The sequence below is a fragment of the Brassica oleracea genome, chromosome C8 (genome assembly GCF_000695525.1).
Source record: "Brassica oleracea var. oleracea cultivar TO1000 chromosome C8, BOL, whole genome shotgun sequence".
Lineage (NCBI taxonomy): Eukaryota > Viridiplantae > Streptophyta > Magnoliopsida > Brassicales > Brassicaceae > Brassica > Brassica oleracea.
Genome location: NC_027755.1, coordinates 17,020,714 through 17,027,258, shown reverse-complemented (window position 1 = coordinate 17,027,258; position 6,545 = coordinate 17,020,714). Strand labels below are relative to the sequence as shown.

The 6,545-nt window shown below is 40.0% G+C and overlaps 1 pseudogene; it reads right to left on the bottom strand.

The window, feature by feature from the left end:
* Positions 1-796: 796 nt before the first annotated feature.
* Positions 797-4,991, bottom strand: LOC106308787 (annotated as a pseudogene).
* Between the last annotated feature and the right edge of the window lie 1,554 nt (positions 4,992-6,545).

The window sequence follows — 6,545 nt, the reverse complement described above, 5'->3', positions numbered from 1 at the left end:
ATTAAAACAAAAGTCACAACCTTGATTCATGTGTGATTTAAAAAAAATGGATCTAATGGATTCTCGATAATATAAATCTATGAAGCGAAAAGTTTAATTTTTTAAAAACTTTCTAAATTTGTGAAATGTTACAATATCTTTGAATATGACAATAAAACAATATTTTACTAATCTTTATATATATATAGTTACGATTTTAATAATGAAATAATAATCCGAAAATATATATATAGAAGAAGATACAAATACATGTGAAAGTTTGAAACAATCTATTATAATATACACCAATTTAGAATTGAAAACAAATATTTTATATAAAAATAAATGAAAATAAAAATCCGCGCGGTTGCGCGGATCGAGATCTAGTTTCTTATTAATGAATAAGTGTTCTCTTTATATAGGGGATTACAAGATAAGTAAAAAGGAAAGTATCCAAAACCTAAATCAACTAGGATTAGGAAAACTACTAATACATAACATGAAAAGATTAAAAAGAAAGGAAATCCTAATCATAAAAGAAAAAGGAAAACATGTATGTGGCCGCCTCTCTCTCTCTCCTCAATAGGCCGACTCTCTCTCCTCTCTCTCTCCTGCGGATGGGCCGGTTTATGGACCAGACCGGTTATGGACATCCATCAATTGATTTATAACACTCCCCTGTGGATGCCATAACCATACATGGATTGTAATACGCTTAATGTTGCCTCATTAAAACCTTATCATGAAAGACCCAGTGGGACAAAAACATGATGAAGGAAAAAGAGTACAACACGTACTACTCCCCCTGATGAGAACCTCAGTGAAGGTCTTTCAGCCTACGCATCCCAATCTGATGCGTGAGCTTCCTGAATGTACAGGTCGGAAGTGCCTTAGTAAATAAACCGGCCGAGTTATCACTAGACCGTACTTGGATCACTTTGACCTCTCCGGTCTTTTGCAAATCGTGGGTAAAGAAGAACTTAGGCAAAATATGTTTTGTCCTATCCCCTTTGATATAACCATCTTTGAGCTGAGCAATGCAAGCCACATTGTCCTCGAAGATAATGGTCGGCTCTTTGCACTCGACCATCCCACAATCTGATCGGATATGTTGGATCATCAATCTCAACCAAACAACCTCGCGGATGGCCTCATGAATGGCCAATATTTCCGAGTGATTGGATGATGTGGCCGCGATGGTCTGTTTCATGGAACGCCATGATGTGGCCGTACCTCCATGTGTAAAGACATATCCTGTCTGCGATCGAGCTTTATGTGGATCTGATGGATATCCAGCATCATCAAAGCCAACTAAGTCATCCTTATTATGGTTAGTATAAAACAGACCCAAGTCTTTCGTTCCTTGTAGGTAACGAATAATATGTTTGATCCCGTTCCAGTTCCTAAGGGTCGGACATGAGCTGAATCTGGACAGGAGATTCACGGCAAAGGCTATATCAGGCCGTGTATGAGTTGCCCAATACATCAAAGCTCCAATGGCACTGAGGTAAGGCATTTCGGGACCAAGGACATCCTCATCATTCATCTTGGGACGGAAGGGCTCAGTGTCCAGGCTAAGTGATCTCACGACCATGGGACTTGTCAATGGATGACAATCGGCCATGTTAAACCTCTTGAGTACTTTCTCTGTGTATGCCTTCTGATGCACAAGGATACCATCACTTTTGTACTCAAACTGTAATCCCAAACAGAATTTTGTTTTCCCGAGATCTTTCATCTCAAATTCTTTCTTAAGGTATTTAACGGTTTGGGAAATCTCATAAGAGGTTCCAAGGATGTTCAGATCATCAACATTCACAGCTATGATCACAAACCCTTGATTTTCGAATTTCTTTATGAAAATACATGGACTGATAGGGTCATTTCTATATCCCTCTTTCTCTAGGTAGTCACTGAGTCTATTGTACCACATTCGTCCGGATTGTTTCAGTCCATAAAGAGATTTTTCCAACTTAATACAATGTTGGTCTCGAGAACTCTCTTTGTTTTTCAATTCTATACCTTCTGAAACTTTCATATAAATGTCATTATCCAGTGAACCATAAAGGTATGCGGTTACAACATCCATTAACCGCAAATTCAGACCCTCTATCACGGCCAGACTTATTAGAAATCTGAAGGTCGTAGCATCCATCACAGGGGAGTATGTCTCCTCATAATCAATTCCTGGTCTCCGTGAGAATCCTTGTGCAACAAGTCGTGCTTTGTATCTCACAACTTCTCCTTTCTCATTTCTCTTTCTCACAAAGACCCATTTGTATCCCACTGGTTTAATATCATGAGGTGTTCGGATTATTGGACCAAACACACCTATTTTTCTCAGTGATTGTAACTCCACGTTTATGGCTTCTTTCCACTTAAGCCAATCGTATCTTTGCATGCATGCATATATAGACGTGGGTTCTTGATCCTCATTATCCATAAGTTCAAGTGCTACTTTATAAGCAAATAAATCATCCATGTCGACATGTTTTCTGTTCCACTGTTTCCCAGACAAGACACAGTTTATTGATATCTCATTATTATCTATCCCATCAGTACCATGAAGCAAGGCGTCCCAAGCAACATTTTTTGGCACATCAGGGCCGGGCACATCAGGGCCGGCCACATCAGTGGCATCAGTACCGGCCATGTCTAAAGCCGTAGGGTCAGACGCGGCCACATCACGGGCTGGATCGGCCGCGGCCATGTCTGGTGTCTGAACAACCTCGGTTTCATTTTCTGCACCTTTCTTTGTTTTCCGAGGGTTCTTATCTTTGGAACCTATTGGTCTACCACTTTCACACGTTGTCTAGACTCTGTAGCAACTTGATTGTGTCCCTCTTGAACATCAATTCTTATAGGTGCATTAGCAGCTGATATATATGACTTTGTCACTCTTTTAGGGTCAGCAAAGGAATCTGGCAATTGATTAGCTAGCTTTTGTAAATGAATGATCTTTTGAACTTTTAGATCACATTCTTGAGCTCGAGGATCTTGCCAAGAAATAGATGTTTGATTCCATAAAATTTCTTTTACCATTTTACTGCTATCTCCCCCTAATGTTTGATGTTCGGATTCATTAAAATGACAATCCGCGTATCTGGCCTTAAAAAAACACATGTAGTTGGCTCAAGATACTTTAAAATCGTGGGGGAATCAAATCAAACATATATCCCCATCCTCATTTGAGGTCCCATCTTTGTTCTCTGTGATGGAGCTAATGGTACATAAACGGCACAACCGAATGTCCTAAGATGGGATACGTCTGGCTCATGACCCGTAAGTAATTGTAATGGGGAATACTTATGTTCACTTGATGGCCTGATGCGTATGAGCTCGGCCGCGTGAAGGACCGCATGTCCCCACGCTGAGACCGGAAGTCTCGATCTCATGAGTAATGGTCAAGCTATGAGTTGTATGCGTTTTATAAATGATTCGGTCAGGCCGTTCTGTGTATGTACATGTGTCACGGAGTATTCCACACTTACCCCCATGGACATACAGTAATCATTAAACGCTTGAGAAGTGAACTCACCAGCATTATCAAGACGTATAGTCTTTAAAGGGAAATCTGGAAAATGAGCTCGTAATTGAATTATCTGAGCAAGCAACATGGAAAATACCAAGTTTCTGGTCGACAGGAGACAAACATGTGACCATCTAGTGGACGCATCAATGAGGACCAAGAAATATCGAAATGTCCCACAAGGTGGGTGAATTGGTCCACAGATGTCTCCTTGAATTCTTTCCAGAAAATTTATAGTCTCTTTAGTGACTTTAACTGGTGATGTCCTAGAAATGAGTTTCCCTTGGGAACAAGCAACACACAATGGGTGCTTAGGGATAATTCTTTTCTCTTTAAGAGAATGGCCGTTTGAGTTCAAGATTAGTTTACGCATCATGGTCGAACCAGGATGGCCAAGCCGGTCGTACCATAGAGTGAAATTGTCGATTGCCTCTTTATTAAAAATGGCATTAGCTTCGATCATACTGACTTTAGTATGGTAAAGACCAGTAGATAGTGCGGGTATGGATTCTAAGACTTTCTTATTGCCATGGACGATTTCAAAGATTTGAAGAGATTCTTTGTCTCCTTCGGCTTTGGTTTCAATATGAAATCCATTCATTCGAATGTCTTTAAAACTTAATAGACTTCTCTTAGAATTGGGAGAATACAAAGCATCTGATATCTCAAGATGTGTACCCATAGGCAACAGGATATTGGCCTGGTCGTGCCCCTCTATGAGACTGGCCATACCCGCAATGGTGGAGATGGTGGCATTTTTCAGAGTTAGGTTTATGAAGTATCTCTTGTCTTTTAAAATCGTGTGACTTGACCCACTATCCACAACGAGTACATCGTTGTTCTCGTTCATTTCTAAACAAGATTCAAAAGGATGCTACTTAGAGACTTCATATATAAAATCATTTCATTTCTTATTAAGTTTTCAAGTTCATAGAAATGACAACATAGAAATGAAAAAAACACCAAAACATAGAATTTAGATTACAAATGTCGAAATCATACTTCAGTATTTGAGACAATCTGAAGTTTCATAATCCATAAGATCGTCCTTGTCATGATCGAAGTCGTTTTCATTGTCTTGATAAACCATATGGGCTTCAGGATTCTTCCCTTTCAATCTCTCTTGATAGAGATCAACAAGATGCTTGGGAGTCCTACAAGTCTTATCCCAATGATTGCCCATACCACATCTATGGCACACTGATTTACTTGAGTTGGTCGAGTGTTGAGGTTTGAACGAATATCCACGGCCGCGACCATAGCCTCTTCCAAATGAGCCACTATCACGTCCCTGATCTCGTCCATTTTGATTCCCTCGTCCGCGGTCAAAGTAACTCCGGCCACGGCCACGTCCGTATCTACTTCCTTGACCACGGCCATGATAGCCGTTTCCTTGGACATGGTGGGACTCTTTATCGTCCTCAGTGTTGTGTGCTTCAGGTGGTGCTGCTGAGCCAACAGGTCTCACCTCACTGTTTCTCATTAATAACTCATTATTCTGCTCAGCAAGCAAGAGACAAGAAATAAGATCAGCATAGGTCTTAAAACCTTTCTCTCTGTACTATTGTTGTAACAGCACATTGCTTGTGTGGAAAGTGGAAAAAGTTTTCTCAAGCATATCCTGATCCGTAATACTTTCACCACACAGTTTCAACTTTGAAACGATCTTAAACATGGCCGAGTTGTACTCGTCCACTAACTTATAGACTTGGATTCTTATATCCCTCCAATCAGACCGAGCCTTTGGTAAGATCACCGTTCTCTGGTGATCATATCTCGATTTCAATTCGTTCCAAAGCTCTAGTGGATTCTCAATGGTTAGGTATTGATCCTTGAGACTCTCAGCTAGATGGTGACGAATGATCAAGATGACTCTATAAACATTTTTCTCATTTGAGTTGTTGTCCTCGGTAATACATTCACCGAGACCTTTGGATTTCAATATGATCTTGGTATCAAGTGCCCACTGAAGGTAATTGTCTCCAGAGACATTTAGGACAGCAAAATCCAAGTTATTGATTTTCGACATCTGAAATCATAGATAATATAGGTCTTTTTAGAAATAAGGGTTTTAGTTTTAAAAACATTCAAGTAAAGCCTAATGGCCAAAGTATATGCCTTACGGCCAAGAAGAAGCCACACGGCCAAGTAGAAGCCACACAGCCAAGAAGGAGAAGCCTCAAGGCCAAGGTGGTTGGTTTGTATCAGTTCATGATTCAACCAAAACAAACAAACAAATCAATCGGCCAAGTAATAGAACAAACCACACGGCTATTTAGTTCAATTCAATATCATCTCTAGAATTAGATCTAAGTTCAATTACAATCAATCAGTAGTGATCAGGTTCAGATATGAATGCAACAAGGCCACACGGCCACGGATGACGATCTAGAACAATTAACCTAGAATGTATTAAGGCCACACGGACACAATCTAATTCGATTTCAAAGTGATAAAACTAGGTCATTAGGGTTCTTAACCAAGTCAAGCAATTCAGATTCAAGTTTAAACAATCCTAATCAATATTTCTAGGTGATCAAACAAACATCAAAATTAAAACCGATTTTCCAATTTAGGGTTTTAGGGATTTCGAAACTTTGATCTTTGATCAAAGGGATTTGATTTGAGATTCAAAACCTTTTAAGGTTATGATTTTAATTGATCGATGTATCAATCTCGATTTAGGGTTTAGGGGATCAGACTTATTCGAGCTCTGATTTACTCTTTTAGGGTTTGATCTATTATCCTAGGGTTTGATCTATTATCCTAGGGTTTTATCTTAGAGATTAGTTTTTAGGGTTTCAATCTTTACAAACAATCCAAATTCAGTTCTCATGTTCTTAGAATTAGGGTTACCTTTTGTTTGCAGATTGTTGAAACTGGACCACCAAGAGAACCTCGAGCTGGACGGATGCTGAGAACGCGCGACAACTGCTACCGGGGACGTTCGTCGGCTTCGTGCGTCGGATGCGAGCTGGTCCTTCGGGAACACTAGTTGTAGCTGTCCGGGATGCAAGCTGAGAATGGATGGAGCTGA